Raw genomic sequence first — 17616 nt, 5'->3', positions numbered from 1 at the left:
AGCCGCGGACAACAAGAAAAAGCATTTAGAATGGTACAAAGTCGCAAAATAGCTTCAGTTAAAACATTAATATATGAAAATTTTACACACGTTAAAGCAATGATTAAAAAATCATATGGTGAAGATTTGAGACCAGCTGTTTTACTTTTTAATGGGTTTTATCCTGAAAAAGGACATAGCGTTGTCCAGTTGGTCCAAGTGGTTTGTGTTGCCAAATTTTTGCACTTTTATTGTTTTTGAAACACTATAAAGATACAAAAGAAAAGATTTTGGCCTTATCCTGCACAGAACAGTTACAAAAGTGGTACCATTGATCGAAAAAAGGATCTATTCCAATGGTCCCATTGAATAAAACTAAACCAAATTCTGTAAAAATGAAAAAAAGAGATGGCAATACAGTTATATCATCAGCAGATCCAGATTGAAGTTATTTTAAAAGAAATGTGCCATTAGTCATTGAAAATTTGAAAGAACAGTTAAAAAAGAAATGCCTGCAGAGGAGCATGTTTATTCTGTATTAATGAAATCAAAATATGGACGCAAGTCATCTGTGGGTCAACACTTACACTATAAATACACAAAAAAAACTGAATTGGCTTTATCAGACCACGTTTATTGCAAAACCCCGTTATTTGATCAAAATATAATTCACATTGATAACACTAAAATTAAAAACATTAATTTCTGCATTAATAAACTCACTAATAATTCAAATGATAATACTTCATTAAAAAAAATTGATTTAAGTACAACAGAAAATCTCACTAGTATCTTCCCAAATTATATTGAAATTACTAATGTACTAAGCGTTTATGATGGCCTAAAAGAAAATACACTTTATACTATCATTAGAGAGCAAATTACTAACGGTTTTGTAAATATTGACATCAGTAACTGTGTGACTCCAAAGCCATCAGGTGTTAACTACATAAACTTAAAACAAAACACTAATGAGTGGCATGAATACAGAAAACATAAAATTACAGCTAGTCGATTACCTTATTTACTGGGGATTTTAGGAAAATCTAGTTTTACATTGTATTGGGATGTTATTAAAAATGGGACATCTACACCAAACCTAGATCATTTAAAAAATATTAAAAGAGGTACATTATTTGAAAATGCAGCAATTAAAAATTTTGAATTTCTTTCAAAAGCAAAAATTGAAAAATGTGGATACTTCGATAGTTTAATTGACAATAAATACGGTTGTAGTCCTGATGGATTTGGTCCATCAGGCATTTTGTTAGAAGTAAAAACTCGAACAACAGGTTGTGTTGGGCCAATAACAACATTAGCAAATTTCCCTCAATATTATGTTCAGTGTCAGCTACATATTGAGTGTACAGGTGTAGAGTTTTGTGTTTTACAATCTTTCCATCCTGAGACCAATACATTAAAATGTTTTTTGAATCTTTTTTTTGTTAGTTGAGCGAAATAACACCATATTATTAACTCTTAAAGAAATAGAAGATGCAATATATGAAAGGAAGAACATGAAAGCATGGAATCATCTTGAAATCAAGGAATAACTCAGTTTTGGAAAAAATATAATTGGTTATGTACCTGATTTTGTTATGTTAAAACCATTTAGAAAATTTAAAAAAAAGTTATCAAAGTTTGTGCCCGCCATAAATTTTAGACATGAAAACAATTTTAACATTTTAACAGTTTAGTTTTTTCACTTGTATTAACGTTTATTTTTATAAATAAATTATATGTACATGAGAAATCAAATAATTATTCTTTAGGACCTATTGGTTCCATCGTTAAATTAACATATGGCCTAACATTTGTCATGTAGATGATAAAATATCAATTTGGTTTATTGGCCAAACAGTGATCATGACACCCCAGTTAATTATATTTCCTATAAAACGCTCAACGTGAATGCGGCAATATCAAAATTTTTAGTAATATCATGTTCAGAAAATTGACTGCTAACTTTTTGCTTTGGTCTATTTAACAAGATGCCTTTCTTTGCACAAAAATCTTGAATTGAAAATCCACAATCACTCATTATTTCGTGTTCTTCTTCAACATATAAAGTAGCATTTGACTTTTCAGTAATTTCTGAGTCTGAGATTGATCCTGGGTAAATTTCACTAAAAAAAATTCCTCCACCATGAGGAGAAATGCCAATCAAAGCTTTGCCAGTTTGAGTATTTTTATAGTTGGAAAACATCAGAAAATTTAATTCGAAATTTGATGCACTTTGAAATTTCAACTCTGGTGTATTTACTACAAGGTCTGTCAGACCATGTCCTGTTTCAATGAAACTTGGGCATTTTTTTAAGCAAAAACCAGATGCAGGTTTCAAATCTATCTTATTAAATATAGTTGCTAAAAATATTACCCATCCAATAAGAATTCTTTACATTGTTAACTTAGACTTATCTATTATATAGGCCATTGCCCCTTGATGTAGCCCATGCCTACCTATGGTTAGAACAGATAATAATTCTGTTGCTTTATCAGTAATTCTACGGCTCAGTGCATTAACTTCACTTTCTGGATTAGCAGTGGCTACGGTACCGGCTGCTGGATCTTTAGCTAATGACGATGACGTAACTTTTAGTTGGTTTACTTAACATCCGCAATTAGAAACTAGTAGTTCTACGCTTAGACCATTAAAAACTATAGACGCGGCTTTTTGAAATTGATTGAAGCCAAACTCTTTGCGCATATACGTCACTTTGTGGCAAAAACGCAAATAATGTAGGATTTTAGTTTAAATAGGATTTTGTTTATGTAAGAATTCAATTCAAAATATTAAGGAATTTTTTTCCATTAAAAAAAAATTATAAAAATATTTTGAATACTTTTCTTTTAAAGAAAAAAAAACATTTATTTTTTACTCAATTAAAAACACTCGATTTGAATAGACAGTAAAAATACAAAAAAGTTTCATATATATATTTATTGACCACAAAATAAAATACTTACTATAGTTAATTTACTTCGAAGTTTTTTTCCAATCTTTATTCAAATTCTCTCCTTGGTGGTATAATCTAACGTTACAATAACAGCTAATCATTTTGACTAAATTAACCAAATGGTTAGATTGAACATGAATATCAAAATATGTCTGTTATCAATAAAAATAGAGCTACGAACACTGATTAGAATATTAATAATTAACTTTGTCATTAAATTTTTTTGAAATAACTTCTTTTCTTGCTTAAAAATTCTGATTTCGCTTTCTGCAACTTTACATATGCGAATAACATCTTTGGAGGGTTGAACCAAGCATAGTTTAATGTCACTGTAATTCTTTTTTTTAATTAATGTTGAAGTTGGGATTTTTGATTGAATTAAGGTTAAGCAAATGCAACAATCTAAAACTTTTTTAATTTTTTTTACAACAAATCCAGCAATATATTCCACAACAATATTCTTTTTAATATTGACTCATCTCTCTGTGTTACTAGCCTGACTCTCTTAGTTTCTAGCCTGATGCTCTTGGTCTAGCTTATTGTCAATATCCGTTTTAATATTGACCTTTCTCATTGTATTTCTTGCCTAAATATCTTAATTTTAGCCTTGTGTCAATATCGTTTTAATATTGACCTTTCAAATCGGATTAAGTTCTTGTTTAGTGCATTTCTAGCCTGATTCTCTTAGTTCTAGCCTGGTGTCAATAGCCTGGTGTCGCTTTAATATTGACCATTCTCAGTGTATTTCTAGCCTGAGTCTCTTAATTCTGGCCTAGTGTCAATATTCGTTTTAACATTGACCATTCTAGCCTTGTGTCACTATTCGTTTTAATATTTACCTTTTTCAGCGTATTTCTAGCCTGAATCTCTTATTTCTAGCTTAGTGTCAATATTCGTTTTAATATTTACCTTTTTCAGTGTATTTCTAGCCTGAATCTCTTATTTCTAGCTTAGTGTCAATATTCGTTTTCGTATTGACCATTCTAAGTTCTACCCCAGTGTCAATATTCGTTTTCACATTGACCATTCTCAGTATATTTCTAGCTTAAATTTTTAGTTCTACCTTAATGTCAATATACGATTTTATATTGACTATTCTCAGAAAATAAGTTTCTGCTAGTTGAAGTTCCAATCAATTTGTTCCGTTTATAGTCTTATCTCATTATTAGTTTTCACGTTTCTAGTCCAGTGTCAATATTTCCTTTTTCAAAATTGACATAATTAATAGGATTAAGTTTCTGCTTGGATTATCTTTAGCCTTATTTTCTTAACTTTGGCTGATCATCAAACTTCGCTTAACTAATTTTACAAACGCTGAAGCAACCGATCTGGATAAGTGAAACTCCATTGTTCGCAAAAAACTTTTTAAAAAATTCGATTAGCGGCGCGACGCTCGCATCGAACTCCAGACGATCTACGAATTCATCTTTAATAATCCACTAAGATACGCCAACTTGAGACTGCGAGCTTTTAATGTAATTAAAAAAACGCATGTTTGATTTAAGCGATTACTATATCTAAAAATTACAACATACTTTTGGTGAACTGGACTGTATTTAAGTAATTCTATACTGACCATATATACGTCAAAGAAAATTTTATATATATATATATATACACAGCAGATCCATGCATCAAATATATAATTAAAAAGGTTTAGCAATTTTAACTGAATTATGTGTAGATGCTAGTGATTAGGGGACGCCCAGATAAGGAGAAAGGGAGAAAGAAAAACATTTGTGCTTTGTTCCAATTACTAGTGTAGTGGTTAAAGTGACCTTCTCGTCAGGGTCATGATTTTTTCACTATGGTGTTTCGAAGAGACTATAGCGCCAAGTCCCATGGCCTACACCACCATCTAGGTCCACTACTATGCTAAAAAGAGCACGTGCTCCAATTTTGTAAAGCGCTAATATTTTTGAAATAAGTACCGTTCAGATTATTTAAGAGAGGAGACTAGCTGACTCTTTGGTAGTATTATAAAAATTAAGTATTCTTACCGTTTTAAGTGGACTCGAGACTCGCGCGAAGCAGTCTTCGCCCAGGTAATAAGTTTGATTTTTCTTTCTTTGTGTACAACGTTAAGGGGTTTTTAAACACTAAACTTTACTTGGCTGATAAAATAATATAATATAGCATATTTTTATCAAATATAATATATAATGTAAAATGTTATAATGGAATATGCAATGATATAATTTAATATATTGAAAAATAATATAATGTGATGTAAGGACAATATAATGTAATTTATGATAGTATATCATATAGTAATATAACACAATGAGTAAATAAAAGTATTTTACGCTTCACATATTCAATTCATAATTTAAACATTTTCTTAAAACAATGAATCCTTAAAACTTTTTCTATTCAAATCCTTTGATATCGTTTGATATATGACAGTTGCCTTTTAACCTCTTTCACTGAACTACAGTTTCTGAATTTCCTGTGCCCAAGGAATATGCAGCATGATGCAGCCTGCATCCATTAAATTATTCAAAGCTTTAACATTCTTTCATAATACCTGTAGTAACAATTCCATTTTGGTAGTCCACCACTTTGTTCTTGATTTAGTTTAGAAGTAGTTGTATAATATATTTGGATATTTCTGAAACATCTGAAGTTTTTCTAATTACTTCGTTCTTAATCAAATAGTTTGATGTCAAAGTTTGTTTTTTTTTAAATAAAATGGATGCATTTAAGAAAGTTTGTGGGAATTAGATAAAACTTTCATTAACCTTTTATGAGCTTTGGGGGCCCGTAGAAATTTTCATTTAAAAATACGTTCGGAATTTTTTTATTGACTAATAATCTTTATAAATGTGGCTAAGTAAACCAGCAAAATATTTTATGTATAGAAAACTCAGACCTACTGGTCACTCTTATACATAGGCGTAGACTCTATAATAAAAACAACTTCGCTCTCTCTAAAAATACCCTCCCATCCCTCCCCCACCCATTATTAGAGCTTTAAAGGAATATATCAACGAACTAATTTAATTCTCAATTTAAACATTATAGGAGCAAAAAAATAAGAAAATCAACTCCAAATCACCTTTTTTCTTTAAAAATAAATCCTTCCTCTTGTTTAGCGATCTAATTTTGGAGAATTGAAAACCCACACCAAAGTAAAAAACCAGGAGAACATTGCAGCCCCTCTTAATCAAAAAATACACAGGTAACACTTTTTATTTTTTTAAAACACCCTCTCTTTACCCTGCACTTCATTAAACAGAAACGTATTGTTCTATCTTAAGACAAAACCCTTCGGGCAATCATTTTCCAACCTATCAAGATTTAGGTAGAAAAGGAGAGGACGCCGTGCATGTGCACGAAAAATATTCACTTAATTTATGCCTTCTCTTGAGTTTAAATAAAATGTAATACTTATTCGCATAAAGGATCAAAAATAATAATTTTTTAACAGGAATAAAACGAACCACTGGAGGTTTCTCACGTCTTCATGAATATCACCAAAATGACTGCAGCAATGAGACTCAGATCATCCTCAGCACATTGAAGTTCATCCTTCTTTGCTGAACGAAAGTAGAAACTAAAGCTTATGCTAAGTATAAACTTTTACTTTTAAATGTCTTTCGCTGATATTAACAACCAATCAAATGTCGTTCGCTGATATTAACAACCAATCAAATGTCGTTCGCTGATATTAACGACCAATCAAATGTCGTTCGCGGATATTAACACCCGATCAAAAAACAATATCCATCAGTATGCACTAAAATAGCAACTGACGTCAGTTGTTAATTACTTAAGCTTACATGCAAGGCGTACCATACGCAGGCAGCAATATCTAAAAAATTGAAATTCGATGTTAATTTTTTGTAACCTTCTTATAAAAGAAAAATCTAGTTTTGTAATATGACTGAAAAATATATTTGAAAGAGATTTTATGGTTCCCTTGCGAATATAACTTGCAATAAATAAGAAATGTTACAGGGAAATGTCACTTGAAAAATGATAGTAAAACTAAAAACTCGTTTGTCGATAAATTTTTGTTTTCAAGAATCCTGTTACATACAGGTTATAAAAAACCTTTTTTTAAAGCACACCCAGTAGAGTTTAGGAGCTGAATAGATATGGACCTAAATATGTAACTAGTCATCTATCTCAATATTGCTTTGTTTTTTGACTTGCAATACATAAGAAATGTTTAAAATGTCTTACGTTTAACGGCTTTTCTAACCAATCAGCAGAGAGAAAGAAATAGTTGATTTACAGTGCTAAATAAATCATATTCGAAATCAGTGTCATATATTTTTTTTTAAACTATCTTTTAAGTCCTTTTCGGTTTGATTTTGATTGACTTGTTGAGAGTAGACGAAAATCATAGCAAAAAACAAAAAACAAAAAAAAAAGAAAACCACGGAAAAAGCACAGCAACAAAACGCGACATTCTTATTAAGATTTCTTTACATTTATTTTATATATAATAATATTATTATATCATATTAATAAAAATGTCACATTTTTTTGTAAGTAAAGTTAAAGCCTTTGATCTCTTTAATCAGGCTGCCTACTTTTCTTTTGATATTAAACTATATTTTAAAATGAAAAGCCTCACTTAAGCATTTCAGTTGTAAATGAAAATTTACTTACACTCGATGAATTTAACTTTTGGTTAACAGAAAAAAAACTCTTCTTTTAACCAAAAAGTTCGCTCTTGTAACTTTACACAGTAAATAAAAAACCCGTTATATTTTTAAAAAACATAATGGGAGTTTTCCTCGCACATAACGGTTAATTGCTGTTATGTTTAATACTTAATATGTATGAAAATAACATAACGGTTTAGGCGTTATGTTTTTTCTAGGGTTCGGAAAATGTGTCTGCGCAGATCTGCGCAGACAAAAATATGCGCATATCTGCGCAGACATCGGCGCCGAAGTCTGCGCAGACACTTTAATGGAAAGGAAAAATTTAAATTATCTGAATCAAATGTCTGAAATTATTTTTGCATAATTATCTACTTTTTACGAGTTTTTCATTACTTATCTGTTTCTTTTTGGTTCGAGCTACGTATAATCAATCGATATAAACTTTTGTAAGTGTTTCTTACTACAACTTAAAGTGATTTAGAATCAAGAAATCTTGTATTTTCGCCATTCAAAATATTTAAAGTGGAAACCATCAAAATTTCGAATTATTTGACAAATCTTGATCGAGAGAAGCGTTCTGGCACTTGTTTAGCATGCAACAAAACTGTTCAATGGTCGAAGGAACGCCTTGCAGCGCATAAAAGATCAACATGTCCAAACGCCAGTGTCGAGAAAAAAAGATTGTTTTCAAAGCGTAATTATGAATCGTCACATCTAATCAATGATTCTCAGCAAGTTCCGTCTACGACTGATTCACCGACGCAGGGTGTACATCCACCAATTAATGAAGAGCTCAAAAATGATATCGATACGAAGCTTGCTAGTTTCTTTTACCGTACGGTTATATCATTTCGTTTAGTCGAATCGGAGGCCTTTAAGGATTTCGTTAAGTCGCTCAATCCATCGTACGCATCTGTCATCCCGAATGCTAAAGCCTTATCAGGATCTCTGCTCGACAAACAATACACAAAATGTTCTACTTCTGTAAATGAAATTTTGATTTCTGAAACAAACTTAACACTAATGTCTGACGGGTGGACGAACATAAGAGGCGATCACATAGTGAATTTTTGTATTAAAGCGCCCAATCAGAAGTCTTTTTTTTACACCTCGATAAATACATTCGGAATCATTCAAAATTCATCTGCAATTGCCGCGGCAATCTAACAAGTTATTGAGAAGGTTGGCTCACAAAAATTTACCAGTTTCATAAGCGACAACGCTCCTGTTATGAAATCAGCGTGGAGGATCATTGAGGAGAAATATCCACACATCTTGGCTAGCGGATGCGGAGCTCATGGAGTCAACTTGCTTGTGAAGGACATAGTTTCTACAACTGAGGCCACAAAAACAGTCAAAGATGCAGAAAAAGTCATCAAATATGTGAAAAATCATCACATCGTGAAAGCAAAGTTTGATGAAAGACGAATTGCAGCAAATATTTCTCTTTCATTGTCCATGCCTGTATCTACACGATGGTTTAGTTATTATAAATCAATGAGCAGTCTCCAGCTATCAAAATACGTTCTTATTAAGTTGGTAGACGAAGAAAGTACATTGCTGAAGGAAATTCAACCAAAGAATACATCTGCTGATGTTATGGCATTGATAAAATCTAATCCATTTTGGGACCGTCTCTCTAAGCTTGTCAAAAGCATTGAATTTCCTTCCAACGTGATCGAAATGCTAGATAGTGATGAAGCTTCCTTTGCCTCTCGTGTATGATTACTTTGGTCAAATGTACAATTCATATATGGACGATAAAGACATACAACAAAAAGTGCAATCTCGCCTCGATTTTCTCTTTACACCAGGTATTGGAATTGCTTTCATATTAACGCCCAAAAATGCCGCAGAAGGTTTATATTTGAATGAAGATAAAACCGATTTTATCACTGCTACAGTTGAATTCGCCGAAAAGATCAAACCTGAAATTGCTGACACTGCTGAGGATGAATTGATTGCTTTTATAGGAGAAATGGCTGCGCTGCCTGAGAGAAGGAAGGAAAAAATATTCAAGATGAACGCGCGAAATTATCGGAACATTATCGGTCGCGATAAATATTCTGCTCTTTACGAAATTGCTAAGCCTATTAACGAAATGATCTGCTCATCGGCTGCAGCAGAAAGAGGTTGGTCGACCTTTCGATTTATTCACTCGCGACTAAGAAATCGTCTTACGAATGAGAGAGTTGAAAAGCTGGTATTCTTGTATACCAATAGCGTGCTGATGGACACAAATGACAGGACTGATTACATTCTTGAAGAAGGTGCAATTCTCAATGAAATTAAATGTCAAGAAATCACCGAATAGGCGCCAGCATTACATTTTTTTATTACTGTAAGAATCTTTGAAAACTCCTATTGTTACTAATCACTGAATTTATAATAAAGTTAAAATATTACTTAAAACATTTTATAACTTTAAAACTTTTTTTGTTGATTTCAAAAAATCGACTGCAAAGCAGTAAATTTTGTCGGCGCCGACGTCTGCGCAGACGTCTGCGCAGACAAATTATACTGTCTGCGCATATCTGCGCAGATCTGCGCAGACAGTCCGAACCCTAGTTTTTTCATAGCAAAATTTCCTTAAACATAACGGTTACATAACGCCAATTAGCCGTTATGTGAGAGGAAAACTCCCGTTATATAACGCGTATTTTACCGTTATATTTAAAACCTGATATAACGGGTATTTATCCGTTATGTTACCAGTTATGTCAAACTATATATATTTATTTTAAAGTAGGTTTTTTAAATCACATGATTAATAATAGAAATTTTTGCAAAATAAACAAACTAACCTTGAACATTTTTTATGTTTAAAAATGTTAATTTAAAAAATAAAACAAATTCATGCAGTTTAATTTCCTTATATATTTAATATATAGGGAAAAGGCGGTTCCAGGACATTGACCCCTTCCCATACTTAAGGATGCATAAAAAATGGTGAACACTTCATATCATGTTCTTGTACAAAAGCAATAGTTAAGAGTCGTCTTTAAAAATCAAGAAGAAGTATAAAAATAATCATGTTATTTCTATACCAGTTCTTCAAGATGCCTGTTCTTCGCTTGGTTTATTGCCTTGTTTTGTAGTGTCCAATAGCCAAGGTGTGAATTCCGTCTTGTAAGATGATTCTTTTGTCGTCGTTAGCGCTGAGTGCTATTTTGTTAATTTCTTCGGTGTAGACATCGTGATGACGTGATCGGAAGACGTTCATGGTGGTGAGTTTTTCTTGTTTAGTCATTAAGCAGTCACCACAAGGTATTAATAACTTCTTGAAAGTCAAGAACTTCATTCAATTTTTTCAAAACATAAAGACACAAGTGACCGCAATAAGACGTATCACCAAATTGCACTCTTTCGCTGTTGTAAAAGACTGGACTTTTTAAATAATGGACAAGTTCGACAAGAGGAGGTTGAGCATAAGATTCGAAGCTGTATTGTTTGTCAGCGTCTTTATACCAGCACACCCAATGAAACCCACCTGTGCTTGATTCTCCTGTATTCACAATACCACATTCTTTTTTTCTTGGCTTTTTTGGTAACTCATCCCTGACAAACACGCCTTGAAAGTTTTTTAATTTTAACTGTTTAGCAAACTTTATCAATTGAAAGTTAGTTAAAGCTTGATTAGGTAAAACAATTCCTTCTACGTCAATCCATTGAAAGTTGATCATTTTTTTAATTTCTTAAAAAGTTTATCCGAATTTTTTTAACAAGCGATTTTTCATAGAATAGCACCTAAAAAGGGTATGCTTGAGAAGGGTGAGTTTGGTCCGAGCAATAATCCGGATCCAATAGATTGATAGCGTTTTCCATTTTTAACAAAGAGTCCATCACCGTGAACATTTTTAGTCCATGAGGTAATAAACAATCCTTCTCCACCTAAAGTTTTTATCTTCATTCCTTTTCCATTTTTGCTCATGTAAAAAAGACCTCGCCCAGCAATTTTATCAACCATAGCAGAGCCGGCAGAGGCTCCAACACCTGAAAGCAAACCAGTAGCAAGAGCAGGAACAACTTTTGTAGCAAGAGTGCTACCTATCATACCTAATAACGGTAAAAGAGCTTCGATGAATCCACCTTCAATGGTTGAGTTGTATGCAATTTGTCTTTTGCTCAATTTAAGAGTGATCCCTTTTCCAGCTTCATACGCTTTTCTAATTTTGTTCAATTGCGTATTAGTGATAGCGAGAACATGTTTACCGTTCAAGTCTTGATGAGAAAGCTTAATGCTAGTATCGGTTTTATCATGCATAGCTTTTTTAATTTTATCAGATTGGCTCTGCGAGATATTAATTTTGATATTTTGATAATTGCTCATTTTTTATGTATTAAAAAATTATTTATTTCACTTCTCGAATGTGATAACGGATTGTAATATCCTCTCCACGAAAATCAACCAAATCTCCATTCTGATCAATGATGCGAGTAACCATTGTTGAAATTTCAAGCAGTTTAACAGGAAGATAAATCAAATGCATTGGTCTCTCGATGATTTTATAGCCAGGACTAACATTTGGATAAAAGGAGTAAATGCAATTGAGTTGGGTTCCATTAATATAGGATGATCCAATAACGTTGTTAACGATTCTGATGGTGTTAATGCTTGAAATTCTAACGATATGATCCGACTCGTATTAGGAATTGGAATTTAATTTTCTTTTAGTAAATCCTAAAACTGAAGAGATGCTATTCTCCACGTTAAAGTCAATCGAATAATTCAAACCAAGTTTAATGGTTGATTTTAAAGTATTAAGATTGATTCCAATTTGAAGGTTGTTTGGAGAGTAATTAATTTTATTTGCAATAATATAACTTCCACGTTGAGCTGTTTTTATTGTGTTTAAAATAGACCTTTGCAAATACTCATTGATGTCTTTAATGTCATAGCTTCCTGATGGAATGATAATGTTCTCCCAATGAGCTCCATTGTTCATGCTATATTTGAAAGAATTGTTTTTACTGCTTACATTTGGAATGCTGTTGTAAGTCTCAAGACCGAGAAAAGCCATTTCATAGCTTTTTCCTTTCTCGAAAACGATTTTATCCAAAAAATCAGTGGTGATAACACTTGATTTTCCATCTACATCGATGATTATACCTGACATTTTTTTAAATAAGAATTATTTTTTTAAATTGTTTTAGAAAAATAAAAAATCGTCAAATCCGCTTCGATACTTTCCCTCCTTCTTTTTAGAAGAGAGATCAATGACGGCAAATCCGTGAGGTTCATTCCAGCAATGATTGCAAAAGGTTTTAAATTCTTCTATTTTCATATCGCACGAAACGTGATCTTGATAAATGTGATTAACGCTTTTTTGGTCTTGTTTAAAGAGGCAAATAAAGTTGGCATTTTCTCGGATGGTATGTCTTGGAATCTCGAAATAGTTTTGAGCGAGATAAAAGCAGTTGACGTTAGAGTGTCTTCCTCGGATGTAATATTTTTCGCACTTGTTTTGATTGGTCAATTGCAAATCGTCAAAGATCATCAAATTGTTTTTGGTCGAGTCTAAGGATTCAGGTTCAGGTACATCGTCAGCAGTTTCAAAGAATTGACACTCCATATCATCATTGTCGGAATATTTTTTTGAAAGATCGTTAATAACTTCTTCAGGGTTTAAATTCAATTTTTCCATTTCGTCTTGTACATCATCCGTTAACAAATCAACAATATCCTTTTTAGGAAGTTTATTTTCGAATGATCTTTTGAGTATTTTGTATTCAGGTTGAAATAGTGATTTGCCAAAGACTTGTAAGCGGCTGTAATCTAGCCAGCCAGGTCTTAAAAGTAAATTTAAGTGTAACGTTGTTTTTCGGCAACCGGACTTTCCAACGATGATTCCTCGTATACTTCTAGGTAAAAGCGCGCTGTTGTTTCTTTTGGTTTTCCCAATTTTACACGACAATTTCATCACTTCCACTTTTTATATTTAAAAAGTTTTTATATATGTTAAAAAATGTACTGCGTTAAGTGTAGAAGAGAGACTGAAACCATTCACTTGAAAAACGAGATCACAAAAAACAACAGACATATGTTGAAAGGAATATCCAACTCTTGTGGGATAACCAAATGTAAGTTTGTTTCATCACATACGCTCAAAGGATCATCTTCAGAAACAAAAGGATTTGGTGTGAGCGATTTGAAATGGACGGATCAGCTTGCAGAGGAGCTTCATAAACCGGTGATTCATCATTTTAAAAGAAGAAGGGTGATTGTGAATGACATTGATGAAATATGGGCTGCTGATTTGGTGGACATGCAATCGTTTTCAAAATTCAACGGTGTAGAATATTTGCTCATGGTGATCGACGTGTTTTCAAATTATGGATGGATTGTTCCGTTAAAAAGCAAAACAGGTCTTGAAGTGGCTGAAGCGTTGAAAAAGATTTTCACAGAAAGAAAATGCATTAAATTGTGGGTGGATAAAGGAAAAGAGTTTTACAACAGACATGTGAGAGTGTTGGGTGTGCAACTGTATTCCACTGAAAACGAGGAAAAAAGTTTTGTTGTCGAGCGATGGAATAGAACAATGAAAGAGAAAATGTTTAAATATTTTTCAGCTAACAACACCAATAAATACATTGACGTATTGGATGAGATGGTGAAAAATTACAACAACACAAAGCACTCTTCTATCAAAATGACACCAGTGGAAGCTAGCGATGAAAAGAATAAAGGTAGGGTATGGTGGAATATGTATGGAAATGATCAAACATTACCAGCAAAACCAAAATTCTTAATGGGAGACAAAGTGCGGATCGTAAAAAAGAAGTCTCATTTTGAAAAGGGCTATACGCCGAGATGGACTGAGGAGGTTTTTACAGTGTCAAAAGTTCAGTATACGAATCCGCCTACGTATAAAATCTCTGACGCTAACGGTGAAGAAATTCAAGGCACCTTTTACAAACAGGAGATGCAAAAGACGCATCAAGACATATTCAGAATTGAAAAAATCATTCGCAAAACCAAGAGCAAGTCGTTAGTCAAATGGTTGGGATATCCAGACTCGTTTAATTCATGGGTAGATAATAATGAATTGTTAAGTTTGCAAAAATGATCTAAAAATTTACTTTTAATATGTAAAATGCATGCTCCTCACAAGTTTTTTAGAAATGTTACCTCAGCAGAAGTCCACAGCTTGGATTTGCAATTAAAAATTTTGGAAGAGAGGGTTAGAGAGTTGGAGGAAAGAAGACCAAACAACATTATTGTATCTACGAAAACGTTAGATCACCCACCTTATTTCAACGTTAACGAACAATATGAGATTTTTGCTCAGAAAGATATTAAATTTACCGCTCTCTCCCATACAACGATATCTTTATCAATTGGACTGAATTTTGAGAAAGGTGTTGCAGTGATAACATTAATGAATAAAATTACTGATCAATTGAATTATAGAAAAAACGAAGTTATTATTTCAGAATCTGTAGATGATGTTATTATGGATGTGAATAGTAACAGCAAAGAGGATGTGATTGTTAAAAAAGGCGAAAAACTTTGTAAGATTAGTTACATTGATTTAAAATAGTTTTTTTTCTTAATAAAAATGGAAATATTGAATGAAAAACTTTATCCAGTTCTTCCATCAGCTCCTATAGAAGAAGGAGGGCATGTTTACCGTCTTCAGAAAATAAGCGAAATTCAGAAAAAGATAGAGAGTGAAAAAGCAAAGCGAGTTCATCTGAGCAAAAAGTATTATCGCGTGTTTAGGATCATTTCTAATGTGGACAATGTGATGCAAGCCTTATACATTGCTTTAGGTGCGACTGGAATTGGGCTTTTGTCTACGATTATTGCAAGTCCAGCAGCGATTGCGTGTGAAGGTGTAGCTATTGGAATGGGTTTTTTATCCATTGTAGGAGGACAAGTGAACAAAAAACTAGCATTAAAAGCGGAGAAGCATGAAAAGATTAAAGTGTTTGCAGAATCGAAATTGAATACGATTAGCGAGCACATTTCCAAAGCGTTGATGGATGGAAAAATAAACGATTCAGAGTTTCAATTGATTCTTGATGAGCTTCAAAAATTTAAATCCTTGATGGAGGAAATACGAGTCAAAGCCAAAAAGGGAATAGATGAAGTTACTAAAGAAAACTTGATCCAAAAAGGACGAGAAGACGCGATTCAAACGTTTAACAATTTGTTTAAAAAAGGATCAACGTAGTCGTAAAAACCAATTTATGTTTTTTTTCCACGTATTTTAAAAAGATGTTTTTCTTTAAAATACAAGACCTGAATAAAAGGGATGAAATTGTGAAAGAAATTAATGACAGACGAAAGAGGATTTATCAGAACAGCGTGAATGACAACATTTCAGATACGAATTTTCAAGCTGATGTGAGCAAGCTATTTAAACCCATTATCGAGAGCAATGAAAAGATGATCAAAAGCCTGTCAGTCGATCAGAAAAAGAAAAGGCCTTTCGAAGTGAACAAAGTTGGAGATAAAATGTACATTGGAAAAATGGAGGTTGAAATAGATGGAAATGATATCATTGTTGGTGATGAAAGGTATGAAGGAACAAAAGGTCTTTGGGAACTGATGACTGAATTAACATTACCAAAGAGCTATACCGATGAAGATTTGCAAAATTATGAAAAAATTTTAATGGATAGTGATGCTATAAGATCTGATTCGCAACCGAATAAACCGAAATCATCAAGAAGACCAAAGTATCAGCAACTTATTGCTCCTATTTGGGAAAAAATGATGCGTATTGAAAAAGGTAAAAAAGGTCGTGGTGTCATTATTCTTCCAGGCGATCCTAATGCGTTGGTGGAAAAGCTTGAATTAAGTATTGCTGCATGGCATGCTGGGAATAAAGAATCAAGAAATGTGGCTGTTGCTATTTGCGATGAACTGTTGAGACAAGGAGAGATTAATAAAGAGGAATATAAATCGTTAATGAGGACTATTGATAAAATTATTTAAAAAAATTGTTTTATTTAAAAAAAATGCTCATTGTGAACAAAAGAAGATATGTGAAAAAGAATGTTGTTGGTGGAGGTGGTATTGTGGACATGATTAAAAATTTCATAGAAAGAGCAGCTGCGTCAAGTGTGTCAAAAGCAACAGTGAATTTGCTTAAAAATGCTGCTACAAGTAAAATTGGACAAGAAGCGATTACAGCTGCAAAATCTGCTGGGACAGAGTTAGCCCTTTCAGCCATCTCCGCTGCTAAAGACGTGGCTATTGACTAAGGTAAAAAGACCATTGAGAAATTAAAGACTGGTTCATCTATTCAAAGTAATAAAATGTCTAAAAAGAACGCGATTCGAATTCAAGACCTGGTGAAAACGGGACAGGGTATGAAAATAGCATGAAGATAGCATTCTGTTGTTATAAACTTGCAATGGCTTGCGATAAGAGACATTTAAATGAATTAAATAATATTTTTATTATATAAAAAATGATAAGTACTGAGCGATTAAGAGTTACTGAGAACCCAGAGTATGATATTGGTATTGAAAAAGTTGATTTTTTTGAGTATCTTCCAACCAATCTCGATTTAAATTCTTCAGGTACGATTACTTTTGAGATTGACTGTCAATCGATTCAAACAGTACCATCAGAGGCTTACATTCTTATTGAAGGAGTGTTGAAAAAGAGCGATGGAACCTTTTACGATGCTAAAGACAACATTGCACTGGTGAACAACGCTTTGATGTATTTGTTTAATGATGTGACTTATGACTTGTCGGGAGAGCAAGTGGAACGAGTGATGTATCCAGGTCCAGCCACCACCATACTTGGATTGATGAAATATCCTTATGGATTTCAGTTTGCTGATGGATTAAAACAGATGTGGTATATGGAAACGTCAAATCTTGTTGGAAATTCAGGATTCAATGTTAGACGAGACCACTTGTTTGCAGACACTACATCCGTTGGAGCTTTTTCGTTTAAAATTCAGTTGAAGCACATTTTTGGATTTTGCGAAACCTATGACAAAGTTGTTTATGGGTTTAGGCATACCATCACCTTTACAAAGAAAGAATGTGATGATGCGATTTATAGAGCGGAGAGCGTTAGTGCAGGAATGATCAAC

General features: G+C 32.9%; 1 protein-coding gene and 2 pseudogenes across 1 annotated transcript in view; 2 read left to right on the top strand and 1 right to left on the bottom strand.

Annotated features, from left to right (window-relative positions):
• LOC145194521 (protein NLRC5-like) overlaps positions 1 to 17616 on the top strand; it is a 69518-nt gene that overhangs the window by 24669 nt on the left and 27233 nt on the right. The gene's annotated exons all lie outside the window — the stretch shown is intronic.
• Positions 1571 to 2556, bottom strand: LOC149893890 (uncharacterized; annotated as a pseudogene).
• Positions 8772 to 10108, top strand: LOC149893889 (uncharacterized; annotated as a pseudogene).

This window comes from Hydra viridissima, unplaced genomic scaffold, assembly GCF_058129835.1.
Source record: "Hydra viridissima isolate aposymbiotic clone 2 unplaced genomic scaffold, HvirCarnegie_v1 scaffold_1, whole genome shotgun sequence".
In the NCBI taxonomy this organism is placed as follows: Eukaryota; Metazoa; Cnidaria; class Hydrozoa; order Anthoathecata; family Hydridae; genus Hydra; species Hydra viridissima.
The sequence above is the reverse complement of the archived record's forward strand: the minus strand, read 5'-3'. Positions and strand labels throughout refer to the sequence as shown.